The sequence below is a fragment of the Oratosquilla oratoria genome, chromosome 17 (assembly GCF_046742065.1).
Source record: "Oratosquilla oratoria isolate Oo_2021 chromosome 17, ASM4674206v1, whole genome shotgun sequence".
Classification (NCBI taxonomy): Eukaryota; Metazoa; Arthropoda; class Malacostraca; order Stomatopoda; family Squillidae; genus Oratosquilla; species Oratosquilla oratoria.
The window spans coordinates 28848986-28872867 of NC_134793.1; the positions used below are offsets into that span (position 1 = coordinate 28848986).

Genomic DNA, 23882 nt, shown 5'->3' on the forward strand with positions numbered 1-23882 from the left:
CTGTTACACGTGGGATCTGACCCGACAGATGTCTATTCATTTATTTACCAGTTTGCTTACTTATACGTTTACTTATTTATTTACGTATTTGTTTTATGTGTTTATTTATTTACGTATTTCATGTATTTGTTTATTTATCTAGTTCGTTATTTACGTAAATATTCATTTATTTGCACGTAGTGTGAATTTTTATTTTATTTTTTTTTTTAATAATTTTTTTTTTCTTTTGAGAACCAAGATGGCGTACCCAGCGCATTTCATTGCTACTATTTACAATTTTATTTTGGCTGCCGCCAGGCGATTTTATTCAACCGAAGGAGATCAAAACCAATTATATTAACCTTGTAATTGGTAAACATGGTTTGTTGTGGCACCTTCCCGTGGATTCATAACATAGAACATAAGAATGAAGGAGACGGCAAGAGACCATAAGGCCTACACTAGGCAGCTCCATATCCATCACCACCTGTCATTCAGGAAAAGAGCAGGAGGCTCGTAGGATGCCCGACGCCAAAGTATTGTCGATGGTGTTCGATAAATGCAACCAGTTCGTAGTGCACACGATGCCATAGTGTACCCCATGGGATGAATATGGCACAAGAAAGAACAATTGCGTTATGGTGGAGGGAAAATTAGTAAATAGGCAAAACAAAACAAAAATATATATATATTTACATTACCCTATTTTCATCTTATTTATTCATATATTTGTTTTATTTTTTTATTTTTATTTTCTATTTATTTTTAATCATTTATTTCTCATTCTATTTATCTATTTTATTTATTAATTTATTTTATTTTATTTTTTGGCATCTGACCTCTGCGTGGGTCGAAAGATCTGTCGACATGCTAAGCTTAACCAATATTACACAGATGTAATTTATTACTTCCCGAGGCTGAGCAAGTGTGAATGGACGTATGCTATGAATGTGTGCGAGCGACCCCCCCCCCCGACCCCTCCATAATACACAATGCACAATAGCCTCTTGGCCCAAGTCAACGGGCAATTACACATTCGGCTGGCCCAGGTGTTGTTGGTCCTGTGACACCAAGGAGCACCTCAACGAGAGCTGATTAACCCAAACACAACCTTCCCCCCTCCCCCCGTCCCCCACACCGTCTCCCGCGCGCCCCTTGCACTCCCCCTCCCCCCCCCCAACAGCCTGTTTACAGAATACACTATAGTGCCACATTGTATCGGAGGGTCATTCATTTGCTCGATTCCCCCTTCCCACGTCTCTCTCTCTCTCTCTCTCTCTCTCTCTCTCTCTCTCTCTCTCTCTCTCTCTCTCTCTCTCTCTCTCTCTCTCTCTCTCTCTCTCTCTCTTTTTTTTTTCTCTCTCGCTCGCTGTATCTCTCTTTCTGTCTCTCTCTTTCTCTTTCCCTCTCTCTGTCACACACACAGACACACGCACACACACACACACAAATCCTTCCGCACACGTAAACCCACAGGCTGAAACAATCGGGCTTGTTCATCTTAGCACGCACGCATGCTATCTCTCTCTCTCTTTCTCTCTCTCTCTCTCTCTCTCTCTATCTCTCTCTCCTTCTCTGTCTTAGTAAACTTATAAGTATACATACGCTACATATATATGTGTATATGTATATATATATATATATATATATATGTATATATATATGTATATATATATATATATATATATATATATATAATCGTGAAGCGTGGGAATTTGAATGTAGAGAAGTTATTTTATTTGCAATAACTTCTTGTAATTCCTTTACTGAAAGGAACATCATTGAATCAAGCCACATAAAACACGCTTTTGACCAAAAACACTAATCTAAGTTTAGGTATGTACAGGCTTGATAATTTCATTTCAAAGAAAATTGTCGGATGTTGTTCCTTCCGGCCTGTGTAACATTTTCAAGAAGACCTTGTCTTGAGTACCCCACGTGCATGTAATTCTCTCTGGTTTGTGTGATTTAACTTTCTATGTTCCTTACAATGTCTTCATCTTTGTAGTGTATACATGTCACTGTATCTCCCGTACTGTGTTCCCTGAAGATGTCTTAAATAGACGAAAACGTTTGGACTACGTTTCTCTTTTACCAGTGGATTTTCTGCAAATTAATTTTCACGTGTTTCGGTGAAATACTGCAAATATATACATCTATAACTGCAAATATATACATATGTGTGTGTGTGTGTGTGTATGTGTGTGGGTGTGTGTGTATACATGTTTGTGTGTGCACATGCATGTTTGTGTGTGCACATGCATGTTTGTGTGTGCACATGTAAGCGTGGAATACGGGAAACAACAATGCTTTAAAACCATGGCCCTGACGGTGGTCCGTCGCAACACACAAACTAATAAACGAGCGATTTCGCAACAAGAGCCCCTTTTTGTTCAAGATGCCCCAAAGCCAACCGTGCTGATGAACAACCCATACGTGGTCCTTGGTGCTTCTTCTAGATTTTGTCTTGGCCGAAGGATTTAGTTAATCCAGACAAGTTTAACCCCGGTCATAAGCGTGTTTAGTTGGCTTCAGGTCTCTCATGCTCATTTCGCTGCAAGTCTGTAACAGATGTGCTAGAACATCTGTAATGACGATTAATAAACATAAACGCACATATGTGGTTCTCTTGGACAGGAACAGAACCGGCGCTCTCTTATCCACTTAAAATAAACTTAGACTAGGTAGATAAATAAATGAAAACCTAGAATTGCCAACGTGAATGCTTTCACTTTTTGCTGGTGAAATGTCCCCGAGATGCTGAAGAACAGCAATACATAAAGAAGGAAAATAAGTCGAGAAACCTGGTCTCGTTCGATGACCCTCGTGTACGGATGTTCCAAAGGTAAAACACCAAAATGCGAAGTGTTCGTATCCGTTCTAGACTTGGCTACGTTTAGCAACGGAAGATGTAATCCACCCTAGACTTGGATACGTTTAGCAACAGGAGCAATGTGCAATGCAACATTTAGCACATATTACTTCAGAAGTCGGAGATTTTCGTGAGCCGAGCAATCATGGCTGCGGCTGTGCATACCTGATGATAACTAAATTCCTCACTTGAACACCAACAGATATGCCAGCTCGTTTGGCGTCGTATTAGTCTAGAAGCACATTCCACTAACTTGTTAACGCCAGATTAGTTATCTAACTAACATTTGATAACCATGTACCGTGTTGAAGAGCTCGGTCGAAGGACAAAAAGCCCTTTACTTTGTAACCGTTTTACGTTGTAAGTTATCCTTTTATATGTATATATATATATATATATATATATATATATATACAAACACATTGTGTGTTTGTGTGTGTGTATTTATATGTATATATATATATATGTATATATATATATATATATATATATATATATATATATATATATATATATATATAAAAAGGGGAAAATTCACAATGAAGTAAGAGCTATTCACTATAGTCTCTTCTGTCTGCTCCTGCTGGTGCTAGTGCTGCCGGGCAGGGTAGGAGGGGTGCAGTAGGGCGGGCTGTGGGTGCCACAGTGCCCCTTAGAGCCTTAGTGTGTGGCTGGCTGGCACTGGCTACGGTCGTTTGTGTATGTGCGCGCGCGCGTGTGTTTGTGCCTGTGCGTGCGTGTGGTGCTGGTGTGCGTTGCCGAGTGCAGGAGGGTGCGGAGGAGGAGGGGGAGGTGGTGGAAACGGTGTCCGTTGGCAGTGATAGTGCTACGATGGGCGGTGGTTATAGTGCAAGAACGCGAAGGATGGTGCCCAGCCTATGGGGCACTGTTCACACGGCGGCTCTGACTCAGTCCTGACATTTTCTTTGTCGGACGGAGGCGTGCGACCCGGCGCGTCCGCGCGCCGGTCATGGTCTTCTCGGCTACGATGGCGGGCGGCGCGTCGCGGCGCGATACGACGCGGCGCCGCGCATACTCCCCGGAGTCGTCATGTGTCACGTGTTAGTTGAACTGAAGAATTTCGAGTGTGCGTTTCTTTAGCGGGAGGAGGAGAAAGGGTGACGAGAAGGAGGAGGAGGAGGAGGAGGAACCTCTCTCTCTCTCCTGAAGCGCGACCTTGTGGCCTGAAGAAGGTCTTAATGGACCGAGACCCTGAATCAGGGGCTCCCTCTTGTTTACATACAATAATATTCTGTGGAGTCAACCGCGAAACAGAAGGATTTAATGTGGTGACGACGCTGTGTGGGCGCCCCATGAGTCACTCCCGACAGTGGCATCGTCCTTTTTTTCTTATGTGATAATAATCGTGTTGATTGATCACGTATTGGAGCTTGTCCTTGTAGTGTTTCACGTTGACAGTTGTAATGAGGACTAATTGATTTTGTCGGCGTTTATGGTAACAGGATCATATATTACTGATGAAACGAGTCCTGAAGACTAACGAACACATATAAAACTTGTAACATGATTATGACTAAGACCCAGTGTGTCGACTTTAGATATTATATTCTTGTTAGTGACAGACTCTTTTGAGTCTTCATGCGTTCGAGAACGAATCTTGCACATATAGTCACTGACTAGTCTTCGAGTCAGAGAGTCGTGGTGGGCCGGCAGGTAGCCTGCTTGGACCACTTCCGGATTTGGGTCCAGAACCTTATGACGGGGTGGTGGGTGAGGGGGAGGGTTACACTCTTGGCCACTGCATCAGGGAATCGAACCTTCCTTGGAGTGGCACCCAGAGTCGGTTAACGGTGAGTCGAGGGCCGTGGGTGTCCTGCAGAAGCGACCTGGGTCAACAAAAGTTTTGATTGATTGATTATTCGGTTGATTGTGAGGTAGTAAGATAGATATGGTTCCTGGTGAATAGACGTGTGTGTGTGTGTGTACGTGTGTGAGGGTTTGTGTGTGTACATGGAGATAATTGGTCAATGCCAGTAATCTTTGCAATTGGTCAGGAGTGTCGCCTCATTCAGATACTTTATTCTGGTTTATGCCAGACGATTTTATTCAGTTGGGAGAACATCCACTTTTCACTGTAAGGAGCCTCTTTGTCGAGACGGCGGCACCATTGCTTCTATCCTTGGGAATGATATCACCCCGAGTAAAAGAGAGACCTAAGAAAAGAAGCAGAGCTGAGGGATGATAGAAGTTAAAGGTGATTTTTTTTCTAATATAAAATAACGGCAAGTGACTCTGGTCCATAGGGGTGTCACTAAAGTCCTCCACTTCGGTACAATGACACCTACGTAGGCGTCATGATGCACGAGTAGGTACACATGTAGTTGTACATGAATTACCCTCGGACTCTATGAACGGGTTTGGTAATATTTTCAATGTTTATTATTACTTAGAGTAAAAGAGAACGAGTAATGCAATAGTGACTTTACATTTTATAATCCGAGTAGTGTGGTGCATCGTACGTATGGCAACCGATGCTGCGCGCGCGAGAATTTGACTCGTACTGAAGTGGTTGAAACCCTCCACGGATGTCAAAACCTCGAGACTCGTTATTCAGGACGTTGGCACTTTGGCGGGCGGTCAAGAGTGTCATCGACTGGCACCTGCTCTGGTGGGCTCTCGGGAGGCAGTTGTCGAGCTCAGTGGCCCAAGGTCGGATCGAAAGATGATGACATAAGAACTTTGGTTGGGTTGGTGGAAGCCCTTCCTGTCATGCTGCTCAGACTTTAAGCTGTCGTTGGTCTCTGTTACCATATGGCATCCTCCTGTGTTGTTTGTCCGTCGATACAGAGGATTACGAACGAGGAGCATGCCGACAGGAGACCTTTTGGTCCATGTCTAGGTCGGATGAAAAAATAATAATTATAAATAAATAGATAGATGAATGAATAAATAAAATTACAATAATAAAATAAATGAATAGGTAAAGTTAAATGATAAACGAAGCCCATCTACACATCTTATGGAAAGGGGTGAGGATATGATGATGATAAGGATGATGATGATGATGATGATGATGATGATGATGATGATGATGATGATGCCTATTTTAGAGAAGGACGTTGGACGTGCGGGGCTGATGCGTTGTGTCAATTTCATTCTGCGTCCGCAGTTGACTGGCAAGGCCAATCCAAGCCCGGGAGAGTCTTGGGCAGTGTGGGCAAAGGATGGTGACTATAGACGCTGATGCAGTATCCTCCTAGACGAGGGGTGCTATCGGACTAAGACACTTTCGTAGTATCTCTGTGTCTGTCTTTTTGTCTCTCTTGTTCTATCTGTCTCTGTCTTTCTGTTTCTCTGTCTCTCTACCTATATCTCTCGGATTTGAGACAAGATCACAGGATCTTCTCCTTTTAAGTTTCAAAGATTATTTCAAACTGTGATTGGAAAACTACTATACTCTTGGATTTGTCTTAAACATTCTCACAGTTGTAATGTGCTTGAGTGTGTGTGTGCGTGTGTGTGTGTGTGGACGCGAGTGTATGCAAACGTATATGTACATGCGTGTGTGTGTGCGTGTGTAAGTGTGAATGTGAGTGTTTGCATGCATATATGCATGTGCGTGTGTACGCTCTTCAGAGCGGTCACGTGTCTCGGCCCAAGGCAGTAGTTGACGAGGAGTGAAGGAAGTGGCAAAGGATAATAACTCATGATGCTTCGAAAACACAAAAAAGTACACAGAAGTTGAAGAAAATGCGAGATCCTTAATGCGTTTGTCAAAAACACGCGCGCGCACACACACACACACACACACACACACACACACATACACACACACACACACGTACACACTTACACATACACGCACACACACACACATACACACACACATACACGCACACACACACACACATACACACACACACACACACACACATACACGCACACACACACACACACACACACACACACACACACACACACACACAGAAAGAGAGAAGGAGAGGATGGGAAAGAAGAGATTTGGAGAGAGAAAAGGAAAATAGACGCATCAGATACGAATAGGAATTAGAAGCAACATGAATTGACGTGATTTGGTCGTTTGTTTTTTTCGACACAGTGGCTGCAGAGATTAATCATCCTTCTCTCAAAGAGGAAAAGTGTTTGTAGGACAGGTGTTCTGTAACAAAGAAGCAGTAGGAGAATGGGACCGTTTGCGGAGCGTCTCCTTTGAATGAACACTCCGCAAGTTTGCGAACCTGGAGCACGTCAAGCAGCGATCGGTGGATGCGCGGAAAGAGGATCGCAAAGAGGAAGCGAGTTCAAGAGAAGGAGCAACGCCCCAACCCTCCGCCCGCCTCGCCAGGGCGCGCGCGGGTGGGAGCCGCTTCTTGCTGAACCCAAGAGGTGACGTGTCGAGCCTACTCGTACCTTGCTCGACCCCCGGACTCTCAATCCCCTCTCTCTCTCTTTGGCTGACCTGCGGCCGCCCAGACACCATGGTTCCCTGGTCAGGTGAGTGACTCCAGGTCTTCGGGTGTTTGGTGTCGATTTTTACCTTCGCGTCGGCGTGTCTTATAGGTGTGTTCGTATGTGTATGTTACAGAATGTATATATCTGAATGAGTGTGTGCTTAGGGTCTTGCCCGTGTGTGTGTGTGTGTGTGTATGTGTGTGTGTGTGTGTGTGTGTGTGTGTGTATTCACTTGGTCTTTCACTTGGTCTTTGGATCACGTGTTGGACTCGTGATCGATAGCTATTTCCCTCCTGGAAGAGAGCTCAGAGCTCGTAGGTCCGATCTATGGGTAATGCTATGACCTTGCACACACACACACCCCCAACTCCCCGCCCACGAGAGTTGGAGTAACACCCCTCAGCGCTGCGATACTGATATTATTTCAGCCCCGGGCGAGAGTCGAACCCGGACCTCCGTAGTGGCAGGCCAGAGCTCTAACCACAGCGCCATGAGATGTGTGTGTGTGTGTGTGTGTGTGTGTGTGGGGGGGTATATGCGTGCGCACGTGTATGTGTATTTACCTAGTTGTATTTTACGGGAAGAGAGCTATGCTCGTAGTGTGTGTGTGTGTGTGTGTGTGTGTGTGTGTGTGTGTGTGTGTTTATTTATGTGCGTCGGCTTGCATAAGTGCGGTCGTATAATTAGATTTTTTAATATACCGTTTTTTTTTCTTGAGGTTTCTTTTCACATCTCTTTAGTTTCAATCAAGAACCACTTGTACCGAGGTAGATAGCCTGTCACTTAATAAAATTGCCTGATCTCGCACAGAAGCCAAAATCTAAACGTGAAAAATTATTCATTGCAGTAGAAAGGCAACCTTATTGGAGCGTTTGTTTATGTTGTGTCTGTACGATGTGTGCGCGCATGTTTGTGTGTATGCGTGTGTGTGTGTGTGTGTGTTCGTGTGTGCGCGGTAGGTAGTGATGAACGAGACACAAGTTTCAGTGTAAATACATTTGTATACAAATAAACTTAGATATCCAGTAGAGTTTTGTTTGATGTACGTAGCAGCAGCAGCCAGTGTGGGGAAACAGATTTAAAAATATCAAGTTCACAGAAGCTTGCCAGTGTGACGTCATGCCATTTCCGGGAAGATGCGGTCGAGTACTTTGTAGCAACGCGACGCAGCGGCGACGCGAACCTGTTCCGCGCAAACGGAACATAAGAGTGAAGGAGACTGCAAGAGACCATAAGGCCTACACTAGGTAGTTCTATGTCCATGACCACCTGCATCCCCATCCATGAAGTCGTGCAACCGATTCTTAAAACAACCGATAGTTTCAGCGTTCGCTACTACGTGGGTACGGTGGGGTGGAGGGATGTGTACAAGTCAAATAAAGTTCATTGTGTGTTCAGGTTTTGTTCGTTCTTCCCTGTAGCCGAATGCGTTCGCTTGATCTCGCTCTTACTCGACAATTTTTTTTTTTTTTCATAACATCAGAACCGAATATCTCCGATGTAAGACGTCTTTTATTTGTCTAATTTGCATTTCGCAGTAGCTGCCGTGTTAAGGAATCCCACGTGCCCTCTTGCTTGAATCCTTTGTGCCGAGTTTTGGCAGTGTCTCCCAACTTTTTTGTTTTTTTTTCTCTCTCCAGGCGACCCCAATATGATCCTCATGATATGACTGCGACCTTCACTAATCTATTGTAAAGTTGTAAAAGACAAAGTTAACATAAGTGAATTTTATTATAGCAATATGAATTTAAACAATTTAGCATACAAGATTTCTGTCTCAGCGACCCCAGAAGAAACGCTGTAGGGTATATTTGGATTAGGCCACCCTTCTTATAAGGGTGAGGGGGGTGAGGAATGCTTTTTCGTATGTGTGTACTTTTTCCCTTTCCGGGATCAGCAATGTAAATTAAAAATGTGAACGGTGACAATACTAATCTCTCTCTTGTTCTCGCTCTCCCATATGTGTATGTGTGTATGCGAACGTGCGTGCGTGTGTGTGTATGCGCTCACGCACAGCATGAGTTTGTAGATTCTTGTTGTCTATATCCGTTTATTTGATTATACACGTGGCTAAGATTTGTGTATAGACATTATAAATGCCTTGATGTTGTATGGAAGTGGGAAGATGAGAAAGAGATGAGAGAGAAAGAGAGAGAGAGAGAGGGGGGGATGATAATGGATGCAAAACTATACAAGAAGATAAAGACAAGATGAAAACGAGAAGAAAGTGGAAAGGGGATAGGGCGAAATGAAACAGGTCGATATGCGTTGAGGCAAGAGAGAGGATAGGCCGATGGAAACTGAAAGAGTAAATATGAACAGATGACTGGGCGGGGGGCGGGCGTTCCGGGGATCGGAGTGATGCGGTCTCTCTCTCTCTCTCTCTCTCTCTCTCTCTCTCTCTCTCTCTCTCTCTCTCAGAGGGGAAGAAAAGGGAGGGGGGGCAATGGGAAAGAAAGCCTTTGGCTTAATTGAGCGTCAGTGGCAAATTGTCTGGGCTTCGCTGGAATAGAGCGGAAGGGTTTGATGCTACTGCTCTTATTGATGTTATTATCAATATCACCATTGTTATCGTTGTTAATATTGTTATCATTATCACTATCATTATTATTGTTGTTGTTGTTGTATGTGGAGTATGTTGGGGATGGAATGGGTGGGAGGGGTTTTTATGACTAGTTTTTGGCTATCTCCCTTGTAAGGGGAAAAAGCCTTTGGTATATGTATGCATGTATTGTTATGATTACTATTATTATTATTAATATCATTATCATCATTATTGTTATAATTACCATTATTATTATTGTTGTTATTGTTATGATAATAACTAATAGTAATTTTAAGAATGATATAAAATGCGCAGTACACACAAGAAGAGGAAAGTGTAAAGATAAAAAAAGAATGCCAAAGCATTAGCTACCAAGGCACACAGAAGGAAAGTGAACGAGGAGGAAGAAGTGGAGGAGGAGGAGGAGGAGGAAGAGCGGAAATGGAAAATCAGATTGAACAAGTGAAATTGAGAGCGAATGGCAGAAGACTTAAAGTAGGACGGAAGAGAGGGTGCGTCTGTCAAAGGCGAACAAGTTCTTTGCGATAAAGAATTCTATATATCATTCCCTCTCAGTGATCCTATTGTCGCTTGCAGTAGCTACCTCTGCGGGTGTTACAACACAGCAGGTAGAAGTGCCAGCAGGCAACACATGTACACTTAAGTTGACATCATGAAATGACTTTAAAGCTATGCTGATGGGCGTCAACTCGTGGAAAAAGCGAGAGTGGACGAGCGTCTGAGTCACCATTTAGACAGGTTTGGACACAAGCAGACACACACACACACACACACACACACACACACACACACACACACACACACACACACACACACACACACACACACACACACACACTCGATAGCACAGTGGTAGAGTTCACGGCCGCCACCACAATGCGCTGCGAGTCATTAGTCCAACTCTCGTGGGCGGGGAGTTGGGTGTGTGTGTGTGTGTGTGTGCGTGTAAGGCACAGCATTACCCATAGGTCGGTCATATATGAACATTGAGCTCTCTTCCGGGAGGGAAATAGCTGTCGATCACGAGTCCAACACGTGATCCAAGACCATGGTGAATCACACACACACACACACACACACACACAGTCAACGTGATTTTGAGGAAGGTAACGTCCTGGAACGAGGAAGAAGCTGAGATAAAGCCAAACAGGAATTGCATCGGACAGCTGTGCCACTTCTCAAGTGCCTGCGGAGCACTCCAAGTTGAGAAACAGCTGGTTGGCTGGCTGGCCAGCTGATTGACCAGCTGACTAACTCTTGCGTCATCACTCTCTCTGATCAGGTGGGCGACGCGCTCGCTTCGCCTCGCCTCGCCTCGCTCCGCCTCGCGAGGACCGAACGGATGTTAACAATTGTCTCTTGGCCCTGAGGCTTATAAGCTGAGGCCTCCGGCTTTGTTGTTTACATATTGCTCTATAGGTTAGATAATGGTGTCGTTCTCCTCTCTCTCTCTCTCTCTCTTCTCATTCTCACTCTCTCACACACACACACGCACGCACACATTCTCTCTCTCTCTCTCTCTCTCTCTCTCTCTCTCTCTCTTCTCATTCTCACTCTCTCTCACACACACGCACGCACACATTCTCTCTCTCTCTCTCTCTCTCTCTCTCTCTCTGTCTCTCTTTCAGCCATTGTTCTTCGCATCTTCCCGTTCCCGTAATTTTTATTCGTCTTTTTTTCTGTGAGAGTGTGTCTTCCCTTCGCTGCCGTGATTCATTTCACGTATTCTATTCTGGTGACCTTCAGAGCACCAGTGCCATTTTGTGGGAATTTTCCACAAATGTGTGTCTGAGAAATTTGCTCACATGGGGATGTTTTGTGAGAGAATCATATGTTGCAATGAACTTATTTGTGTGTATGATAATTCCTTCTTTTTGTGGGGGAAAATGTGGAAATCCAGATTTCCCTGTGGGAATTTTGTGGACAAAATCTCACTCGTTTGTGGGAACTGGCATAGGTCACAGTGGCAACAATGCCTCACAGGATTCCATTCATCGCGTAGGGAGCGACGGTCTGGTGTGGTTACAAGGCCATCTCAGACTGTGAGTCCCCGTTTTTGTAGTAATCCATCTAGCTCCCCTTACACATTTGCCTCCTCTTCACACACCTCCTCATCTCCTCCTCCTCCTCATTTTCCTCCTCTTCCTCCTCCACAAACTCCTTCTTCTTCTTCTTCCCTGCCCCTGTTCCTCCTCCAACTCCTCTTTGGCCCCCTTTCTCCCCATCTCTCTCCTCCTCTTCCTCCTCCACAAACTCCTCTTCCTCCTCGTCCTACAGACGAACCGTGAATCACGGGATGGGGGGTGGGGGGCAGACGGACGTGCAAAAAGGGGAGGATCCTCGGCGGGGCCAAGGTTCCCAACCGATGTTCACATGTACTACTTATGAACTGCTATTCATTAACCTCCTGAAGATGACTTCAACACTGAATCTAATCGATTTGCATCCACTAACTGCTAGTGGCTTTCCGTCGGCGGACCCACTTGTGAACCACCTTGGACCACTAGGGAACCGTGGCCCAGAGGTTGAGAACCACTGATTTAGAGCCTTTAGGCGAAACAAGAAGAACAAGAAATTCAAGTCATCTCGTTCGCATTCGGACACACCCGCACGCGCATACGTGTTCGTATATGTACACGCATGCAACCAAATGCACACACATGCTTAGACATATATGCAGACACACACACATACACACACACACACACACACACACACACACACACACACACACACACACACACACAGACACACTTCGTATCATTCAAATCGAGAAGATTTAAAGGTATCTTGTATTTTTAGAAAATTAAAGTATTTATCTCAAGGATAGAAATACCATGTTGTTGATGAAATCTTATCTTGCCTTCAGTTTCTATTATATTCTCTGTAGATAGCAATGTGCGAGTAAAAAGTTGCCATTTATTATTTATCATGAGTTTGTTCGTATTTAGTGTAGCCATTCAATGTAATTTTTGCTTTATTTCTAATTATCATGTTTATTTCGTTCGGAGGACGATATTGTCATTAGTGCCACGTCAACAATGGGCCATCCAGATGGTACCATGATCAGCATCGTCACCGAATGGCGTCATATTGCGCGCGTGCACACACGCGCACACACACGTACGCACACACACACACACACACACACACACACACACACACACACACACACACACACACACACACACACTGTGGTTAGAGCTCTTGCCTGCCACTACGGAGGTCCGGGTTCGACTCTCGCCCGGGGCTGAAATAATATCAGTATCGCAGCGCTGAGGGGTGTTACTTCAACTCTCGTGGGCGGGGAGTTGGGGGTGTGTGTGTGTGCAAGGTCATAGCATTACCCATAGATCGGACCAACGAGCTCTGAGCTCTCTTCCAGGAGGGAAATAGCTGTCGATCACGAGTCCAACACGTGATCCAAAGACCAAGTGAACACACACACACACACACACACACACTTACCTTAATATGTGTATTTTCAGCCTTCGGCTGCCATATTTTTAATAAACCGTTTATTATGATTATTATTATTAGTATTATTATTATTATTATAATTACACACACACACACACACACACATATATACACGCACACTCATATCGCTCATATATACATACAACTGACAGTACGATAGGATAAATATTTTAGCAATGTGTCTAGATCTTATTGGATTGCAGTCTTTCATATATTTTTAGGAACTTTAAATCAGCAAACCCTAAGGCTTAAAGTGAGTAGCAACGAATTACAATAGCAAAGCAATAAACATTTCTCCCCACCAGACAAGGTCATTTCCACGAAATAGCAATGCAAATAAGTAAACCATCTTCCCGAAGAATCAGATAAAACGGAAAGTATTAATAACATTTTGAAAAAAAAGAATATATTTGACTCGTTTCGATATAGTCGAGGCGGTCGTGATGGTGTCGATACTTGGGTGAATCATCTGGCCGGGAATTGAGTGTCCGGCAAGTCTTGGCCATCGCGCCATCAACCTCGCCATTCATTGCTCTTCCTTGTACCAGATGCAGAAACCATTCAATCGGTGTGTCGCTTACCCATAAGATAGAGAGAGGGAGAGAATTCTTTAGCATTTTTGTCAGCAATAACCAGCGCTTCTGTCTGTCCTTGTGGTGTCATGGAGATGGTAAAGAAGGAATTTAAGGAGTCTAGCAGAACGGAGGGATTAAGATCCGAAAGTGATTAGCATTTTTGTTAATTTAAGATTAGTCTCCGATCATAAAAGTATACTAATAGAGATAAAGAGAGAGAGAGCACCACAGGATGCAAGACTCGTAAACCTTTCCGTGTTTGTTTGGATATGAGGAAGAACTGCGGCGTTCCGAGAGTGGCCAGTAGCGGATCCTCTCATGCCAAGTGTGGGATCAACTCGTCAGCGAGCGAACGGCAGACTTGCTCGTTAAGGAAGAATGTCTTAAGTGGGTGATTAAGGGCCGGGGGCACTCGGACACGCACACTGGGGTAGCTCCCCTGGGGGGGGGAAGCTCCCCCAAGACACCCTCAGGAATCCCGTACGCCAAGATAGAGCACACTAAGGAAGAATTCCCCTTTGTGGTGTCGCACTTTGATTCTTTATTCTGTTTGGAATAAATTGAATAGAATTATAAAGTAGGATTGTATGGCACTAAAATTCTTCACACATTTGGTTTAGCTTTGGCGAGATTGATTCGATATTAAGAAGCATACTGTGTGTGTGTGTGTGTGTGCGTGTGCATGTGTGCGTGCATGCAATGTGTATGTGTTTTGTTTGTGTACACGCTCGCTTGCGTGTGTATAGGTTACAAATGTGTGGGTGTGTCGTGTGTGCATGTGCGTGCACGCACACTCGCTCGCAAACTTACTCGCACATTCACACACGCACATACACACACACACACACACGCACACACACACGCACACACACGCGCAAACACACACACACACACACACACACACACACACACACACACACAAACAAACAAACACCCACACGTATACGTATACATCCTATGGCCGTCAGCACTCACGGACCCGTCCACGACCATGTGCTCTCGGTCGCTAAGGCAGCAACAGCTGGCTGCACACAATACCAGCTGGTTGCACACAATACCAGCTGGCTGCCTGACATTCCTGCAGGCTTCATAAGGGCGGGGCAGAGGAGCCGGGGATTTCTGGTTTGGTGTCTTTGCAGATGGACGATGAGTGCATCGGCGACACCAGCGCTTCTGTACTTCAAAGGCTTTAACAAGGGTGACGCAAACAAGGTCATCATATTAAGACAACGGCAGGAATCGCAGTAATGGGTAGAAACTGGACGAATTTAGATTTAAGAAGGAAGTAGGCAAGAATTGGTTCACTAATAGGGTGGTCAACGAATGGAACAGACTTAGCATAACCTGTAGTAGTGAGCGCTGAAACTATCAGTTGTTTTAAGAAACGGTTAGACAACTTTATGGATGGGGATGGCAGGTGGTAATGGACATGGAACTGCCTAGTGCAGGCCTTATGGTCTCTTGCAGTCTCCTTCATTCTTATGTTTCGTGCTAAGAAGTTGGCGTCATAGGGTGAGAAAGCGGATATTTAGGCCCTGTTCACACTAGCGGTTTCAACCGTCGCGGTTGAATTACAGCGTAAGTTAATGGAGGCGTTTACAATTTTTCCCTTGACTGCTCGGTACCGCCGCGGTTTCCGCTCGGTTCAAACCGCTAGTGTGAACAGAGATGGAGAGTGGAAATCAAAAATGAAGAGCATTCTTCCTTGGGCGGAGGTTAGTCTCCAGTCCTAAAAGAAGGCTGCGTGACGGTGGCCCGTGTAGGTGTCACTAAAGTTTATGAAATATTAACTTCATCAAATTTGATTAAGGATGGAAATGCGAATTGTGTTCGTGGGAGTAAGAACTCGTACTGTACAATTGACAACAAGGGAATATTTAGCTCAACAGTGAATGGAATAAAATTACCCAGAGGCGATATATTCTACTAACATAGTGCAAGTAATAAATCAATATATATATATATATATATATATATATATATATATATATATATATATATATATATATACATACACATACACATATACACACACACATTACTCCCAGGAGTCGGACATTCTCCGCCTCCTCCATGCCACCACCGTGTTGAATGGTGACCTCCTCCATCCCCACATCTAGCTTCGCACCAACACCGTCTACGTCTTCGCACGAGTGCGACCTTCACCGCCAAAGTCTCTTCTTCTTTTAACATTAACCTTTGAACTTGGAGACATTGTTTATCCCCAAAACTACACCCCGACATCGAAGCTCTCCCCTAAATTCTCTGGACCCTATCGTACCATTGGACATGAATAAAATAACTAAGTCAAAGCACTCAGGCTGCACGACCTTACAGAGACTATTGTACAAAGATCATATCAAAAGAGTCCTCCGTGGCCTCGACATAGACTAATTCTTCAGCAGTTCATACTACCCCTACAATAAAGGACCATCACCAATCCTCCCCACTGTTTCCTCATATTCCTTTCCCACGTTATAACCTTCGCCATCAAGTCACTGTTTCATAAAAGTACATTTTGCCGAGGTGAACGGAAATTATATCTACTTCCACATGTTCTTTAAATTAAGTACATTTCATTTTAATCATTAATATTTCCCGATACCACCATTGTTCAAACATTATGTGTGTTTATCTTCATGTCCAAATTCTTGTATTATTTCTTATCTTTCTTGAGCATTAACCTCACTTTGGTCAACGAGTGGTAGCTGAGCCGAGCATCTGTTGCAAGATGATTGAAAGAAATATGTAATCCCTTAGATGTCCAGCGTGCACACGCAGTCACGCACGCATCTTAGCTACAAGATGTCAGATCACCTCTCCAGAAAACTCCCGCTGGACCTGCTATTGTGTCGGACCTCACCGTGGTCATTCGGCCAAGCAGAAGGCCATTGCCAACTGCAAGTCGTCATACAACCGATATATTTTTAATACATGCCCCCATGCTTGTATATATCTATATTTAAAATATGCATGAATACCGAGTGTCCGTGCTCATTTCATTTATTGTACACTGTAGAAGATTAAGCAGTCGATAGTAGGGAATAATTTATATATAAAAAAAATTCCTTTGCAAACAGGCCCCATATGAACTTATATGTAAATAACACCATTGGCAACCGCCAGTGTTTTCCTCGTGAAATGATTTGAGGTGTTCAGTCTAGACGGAGAGATTAAATAAAACAAACCACAACTTGGTTTGTCTCAATAACAAACAAATCTACAAGAAACGTATCCCAAGGTTTTTTTTTAAGCGTATGGTTTTATAGAATAGACAACATTTATCAATAGTGGAAAAGATTATTATTTTTTCTTATCTTTATTATTATCATAATTATGTAATTATCTTTTTGTTTACTTAATCATTTTATTTATCTATTTCCACATAAAACTTACTATCTACAGAAGGTTCAGCTGAACATTCTTCATATTATCTTAAGTATATATATATATATATATATATATATATATATATGTATATATATATAATATGATTTCAAGAAGTCTACAGCGACAATTGCGTTGTTGAGTTTATATTGAAGCTTTAATTTCTCTCGTGCAACGAGTTTCTGTGCTGGTTGCACGAAACTAAAGCTTCAATATAAGCTCAACAACGCCATTGTTGCTGTAGACTTCTTGAAATCATGTATACAACATGGCCGCCTACCAATATATATATATATATATATATATATATATATATATATATATATGTATATATATGTATGTATATATATATGTATATGTATATATATGCATGTATGTATATATATATGTATATATATATATATATTTATGTATATATATATGTATATATATGTATATATATGTATATATGCGTAAATAACCACTAGGAAAAAGTAAACTAACGAAGCAGAGCGCTTTCGTGTAATTACATCTTCAGTGCAGATACAAAGAATCATAATTCCTTCTTTGTATCTGCACTGAAGATGTAATTACACGAAAGCGCTCTGCTTCGTTAGTTTACTTTTTCCTAGTGGTTATTTACGCATTTGTGAACACACGCTCCTAGTGTTTTTATTGCATATGTATATGTACGTATATATATGTGTATATATATATGTATATGTATGTATATATATATGTGTATATATATATATGTATATGTATGTATATATATATATGTATATATATGTATATATATATGTATATATATATATATATATATATATATATATATATATATTGTGTGTGTGTGTGTATATAATGTCTGTATGTATTGTATATATGTATATATAATGTATATGTATGTATATATATATATATATATATATATAAATATATGTATATATAATGTCTATGTATGTATTGTATATATATATATGTATATATAATGTATATGTATGTATTGTATATATGTATATATAATGTATATGTATGTATATATATATATATATATATATATATGTATATATAATGTCTATGTATGTATTGTATATATATATATGTATATATAATGTATATGTATGTATTGTATATATGTATATATAATGTATATGTATGTATATATATATATATATATATATATATATATATGTATATATATATATATACATATTTCTTATTTTGCTTGTGACCCCGCTGTGAACAGGCTCCCGACTGGCGGAAACCCAATTCAGACGACTCCTTTCTTAACCCAATCTCTGCCGACGGGGGCTGCACAGAAACGAATGGAACAGCCTGGCGGAAGCTCAATTGCAAGGAAAATCGCCACCAGTGAGATGATTGAAATCACGTGACGGCAGACTGAATAAAATTGGAAATAGTGCTCCCCCTCCCCTCACACACACTGAGCAGCTGCGCCCTTAACAAGGCCGGCGTGGGTTGTGGGCGTAGGGGAGGTGGTGGCAAAGTCATTACGAGAAGTCGGCTACCCGCATCCCGCCGCCGCTGCCGTTTGGGCCCATACGCGCGGACATGGTTTGCCCATTCCCGTCCAAACTCTCTCCTATTAAGACGACGATGACTCTGCCACCCTCCTCCTACTCCTCCTCCTACTTCTCCTACTTCTCCTCATCCTCATCCTTCTCTTTGCTCTTTTTATACCTGTTCGTTTTCCTTTTCCTCCTCTACATCTTCCTCGTTCTACTCCTCTTCCCCTTGCTCCAACTGCCGACATAAATTTGTGCCTTTAGGTTTGACAAAATCATACATGCCGCTAGTTAGTGGTTTCACTGCTTGATGGACGGTGTCGGCGTTAATTGGAATGCGTGTGTGTGTGCTCGCGCGCGCGTGTCTTTTCTCAGTGTAACCCACGAACGCGCTTAATTGCGGCTGAAGACGTCACCTTCGCCTGTTGGCCTTTGCCCCTGGACAGCCATGTGAATTGGCACTCGTTACACTAGTAGCCATTGCGGTGTCCGAAATATTTATTCCCGAGTTGGTGTGTATCTGTGTGTGCGTGTGTGTGTAAAAACGTAACGAAAACGGAACGGGGATAGGACTAGGCACCCTACTGTCTGTAGCCCCAAAGGAGACATTCCTAAAGAGAGAAAAAAAAAAAAAAAAAAAAAAAAAGAGCAAAGACATAAGGGAGTCTGGGAGGAGTTTTCTAACCAGAACCCTAAGGTTTGGGTCTTTTAATGTGCGTGGATGTAGTACAGATGAGGGTAAAAGGGAAGAGATAGGCAGTACGTTTGTGAGAAGAGAAATGGATGTGTTGGCATTGAGTGAATCTAAGTTGAAAGGAAGGGGTGAGTTTGAGTTTGGGAATGTAGTTAGGTGGATGTTATGTATGCAACAGAAACGCGGGGGGACTTTTGAATATTTATTGTGGCGTTAAACGTACAGGGAGGGCTAGGTGAGCACAGTAAGACAGACAAGCGTAGACTGGGTTCGATTCCCACACTCCATATGCCCCAAAAATGCAAGCGCATAATAGGGCAGATATAGATGCTCCGGCCGAAGCTACTCAGCTCCTCCTGGCGTAGTCTGGTCCCCTTCAAAGAGGTGGTCAGCAATCCCCCTCAGCCCCATTTTTTTCATCTGACCTTGTTGACCGAAAGGGTTACCATGGTAACTGTAATGCTGCGTTTACAAAGATCGAGCCCGGGGCGATTCTCGCCAAATGCTGCGAATTTGAATAGCCGGAAGAAGACTTTGTTTGCAACATTCTAGACTTCCCCAAGAACAATTAATCAATCTATCTAACATTCGTAAAGGTTGAGCTCCCTTCATATCACCAATCGGTTTCTCAATACATGACGCAAAGGTGATTTGACTTCCGAAGATTAAAAAAACGAAAGATTGTAACAACCGACGTCGTTTCTGCTCAAACGAACTCACGACGGTTGAGGAGAATCAGTCGAGACTCGCTCGATGTAAACGCAGCCTTAGACGCCAGGCATTTTCATTCATCTCAAATTAGAAATCTGCTCTAACCGTTGATTGTGGCTCTCTCTTCACCGCCAGACATTCCATTGAGCTGAATCTTGGGGGCCATAGCCTGTTGTTATATTTCTATAAAATGTAAGAAATCTGAATATAGAAAAAAAAAATTCCTCACTGTATTGGCTAAGGGTAAAGGCGTCGTTACCTGCGGCAAAGGTCGAGGGGATGGCGGTTCGAACCCTGCCACCGGGATTTAGGAAAATGAATGGGAGCCACACGAATATCGAGAATTCGTGAAGAGGGGGAACGGAGTGGAAAAGGTGGAGAACCACCGATCTAAACCGTGAGAAAACGTTGGGAACCAATAGAGGAGACTTAGGGTTCTTCAGTGGGTTCTTGTCTCTGAGGCTTCAGCCACGTGGACTGATTATAATCAGTCCACGTGGCTGAAGTATTCGAAATGTCCACTGGTAGCATGGTCAGGAGACTAGTTGATGGAAGTTCTAGTGTTGTCTTAGTGACAACAAATAGCTTCAGCTAGCCTAACCACGGCCGTGCCCTCTGGAGGGGTGGAAGGGGGCGGCAGGGAAGGCAACTGGCAACCCCACCCCCCAACCCCCGGGTTTTTTTTTTTTTTTTTTTTTTTTTTTTACTTCGACATTTTGGTGGGTAGTTGCCAGAAAATGTGGAAGTTAAGACTTGAAAAATTCTGGAGTGGACAGTCGCACCCCCCCCCCCTCACCCACCCAAGGGATACGACCCTACTGACCAGTTACACCTTCACAGGAAGAATGCATGTGCCACTGACATTGCAAACGGGAATGGTGTCTAATAGCATGGCCCGAAGCCTTAGTGTGGGGAAGTTTTAGTGGCAACAAATGGTTTTAACTAGTCAGACCAGTTGTTGCCACTGGCAAGGCTTTTGTAAGAGCGAGTTCCTTTTCCTATGTTTAGTTGATGAACATCATCTTACGTTTACCTACATTTATATACATACACACTTATGTACTAACCCAGAGCTACATATGGCTGTTTTTAATTTCATGGCTATCTACATAGTTCGTCATACATACATACATACATACATACATACATATACTAAAGGCTTTTTTCCCCTTACAAGGGAGGTAATCAAAAGAAAAAGGCATAGAACCCACTCCCACCCATTCCATCCCCTACATACTCCACTCCCTTCCCTCCACCCATTCCATCCCCTACATACACTCCCCTCCACTCTCTTCCCTCCCTCACATCTTGGCACCTCCTGGATGACGGGTCATCCCTGCATCTTGTCCACTGCCCTGGGTCAGAAGCAGTGTCGCAAGACACAACACATCCACAGCAAGGCTGCTTTATTAATTCGGCGACCTCCCCTTTGTGCTGCGTCAATTTATTTCTCATACATACTCCCTCACCCCCACCCACCCACCCCACATGCATCACAGCATCATCCATACACAACCCTTCTCCATTCACCCCTATATTCTGTCCTCTCGCATCCTTCCTCAACAGACATTCCTCTCTTTCCCAATGCCCCTTTTAGACCATCCATCTCACCCTATGACGTCCCCTCATATTCACTCCTTCCACCTCTGCCCTCCACACCTCTTTTACTAATCTTTCTTCACTCATTCTTTCCATGTGTCCAAACCATCCCATCGTCATACTCCTACATATATTATACATTTGCGTTTATATACCCTTCCAGAATTTAACTTACTTTAACACGTTTTGAACATTTATATATTTTGATATGTTTACCTATTCCTATACTTATACATATTTTTATTATTTTTATACTTTTATGTAGAAACCCATTGTCTAACATAGTTTACATGCTTTTTATTTATATCCTTTTATATACTCTTCCAATCTTATACTTTTATTTATATACTTTTATGTACAAACCCAATGTTCAGCATGGTTACATATCTTTGATTTATATATTTTTATGTACTCTCCTAATTTTATAATAACCTACTTTTACTTTTGTTTATAAACTTTCATATAGAAGCCTTGTGTCTAACATAGTTGACTTAATTTTGATTTATACACTTTCAAATATCAACCCAGTCTTTAACACGCTTCCGTGTGCATACCCTACAAACGCTTGCAATGTCTTGTTCTCCAGCCTGATCCTCACGTCGCTGTTCGTTTCTTGCAGGAGGAGAGCAAGGTTGAGGTATTTCGGTCGAGTGTGGATAGGAAATGAATTGACGGGAAGACAACAGGGAACAAATAGATTGAGTGGGCAAGAGCGCCTTTCCCAAGAAAAAGTGCTGCCCCGCTCAAAAAAATAAGTGAATAAAATTCTTTGGTTCACAACCGGGTCTCGGGGCCTTCTGTGGGGACCACCGTGATTCACGAAAGGGGCCAAGGACTGGAAACAAGTGGGAGTGGATGGATGGAAGACGATTAAGTTCAGTGTTGAAGTGGCCTTCAGGAGGCTAAGGAACAGCATTGTATAAGGATGGGTTTCGTGAGGGAATGGGGGTGAGAACCTCTGGAATGATGTAATAAAATGTATGATCTCTTTTATTTTCGTCTTTTTTTTTCAGTGCGTCTACAGGACGGTCGTAAATGTTTTAAGTCTATTGTCATAAATGTTTTAAGCCTGTTGTTCATCTCAAATGGTCTTCCTCAGTGCAGTGATGACCTTGAGTTCAATTGAACACGCTGCATAATTAATTCCTCGTCTTAATTGTTGTTTTCTGCCCGCCATCTTTACGATTCTTTTTGTCATTTTCGTTATTTTTCGTTCATCACATTCAATTAGTTTTCGTTTTTCGTTGAGTCTTAAATTCGCGATTCACCCACCAGAGTGCGAAAATTACTCCCATTAAAAAAATAAAAAGTTTAACGCCAGCTATAATCCTCTTCGGGAGTTAACTAAGATATCTATAGACTTCCAAAAATGAAGGTTTACCCCAAAACAGGATAACTGTCTCACGCTTACACTTACCAAGTTAACGTTTTCCATTCCTTTGCATTCTTGGAATTTGTATCGTTTTTTAGAACCATCAGAAAAACATGGGCGTATTAGAAACTGTACAAAAGTGAATCATTGAGAATAATGTTGGGATGTACTAAAACTACCCTAATGGAACATCTTCACACACAAACCAGAGTCCGCCTCGAAGAACACAACATGGAGATCATAAATACACAGTTTTATGCAAGATTCCTCATCCTTTCCTTACCCATTCTGCATTACATTACACAAGCACAACCAGCAGATTGAAGAAAAAATACTACTACTACTATTACTTTTTTTTTATTTTTATTTTTTTTTTTTAATACGACCTCCATCCTCGTGGAACTGTGTGGTGGAAGCAGCAGGATCTGTCTCACACGGACACAGTTCATTGGCCCCTCTCCCGCCAATGACTGTGGTCGACTACTATTACTATTACTACTACTACGACAACCTACTATTCAAACCGCTACAACCACCTCACACGCACAACACAAAACTTGTGTGTAAAGGGAAAACATTCGCACGCGGATCACACATCAAACAACCTTTTCTATCAAACGCCTCTAGGTATTAGCTCAAGAGAAAAGTCCCTCCCCAAAACAAACACGAACCACGATATCGCGGCTACCTTCAGGTCACCATCCAGCACTA

The 23882-nt window shown here is 42.8% G+C and overlaps 1 protein-coding gene and 1 long non-coding RNA gene across 7 annotated transcripts in view; both read left to right on the forward strand.

The window, feature by feature from the left end:
• LOC143034565 (uncharacterized) overlaps positions 1-23882 on the forward strand; it is a 328538-nt gene that overhangs the window by 198846 nt on the left and 105810 nt on the right. The window lies entirely within an intron of this gene.
• LOC143034568 (uncharacterized) lies at positions 6746-23435 on the forward strand. The gene is made up of 2 exons (XR_012967265.1): positions 6746-7324; positions 22419-23435. It is a non-coding gene; the product is annotated as an uncharacterized LOC143034568 (long non-coding RNA).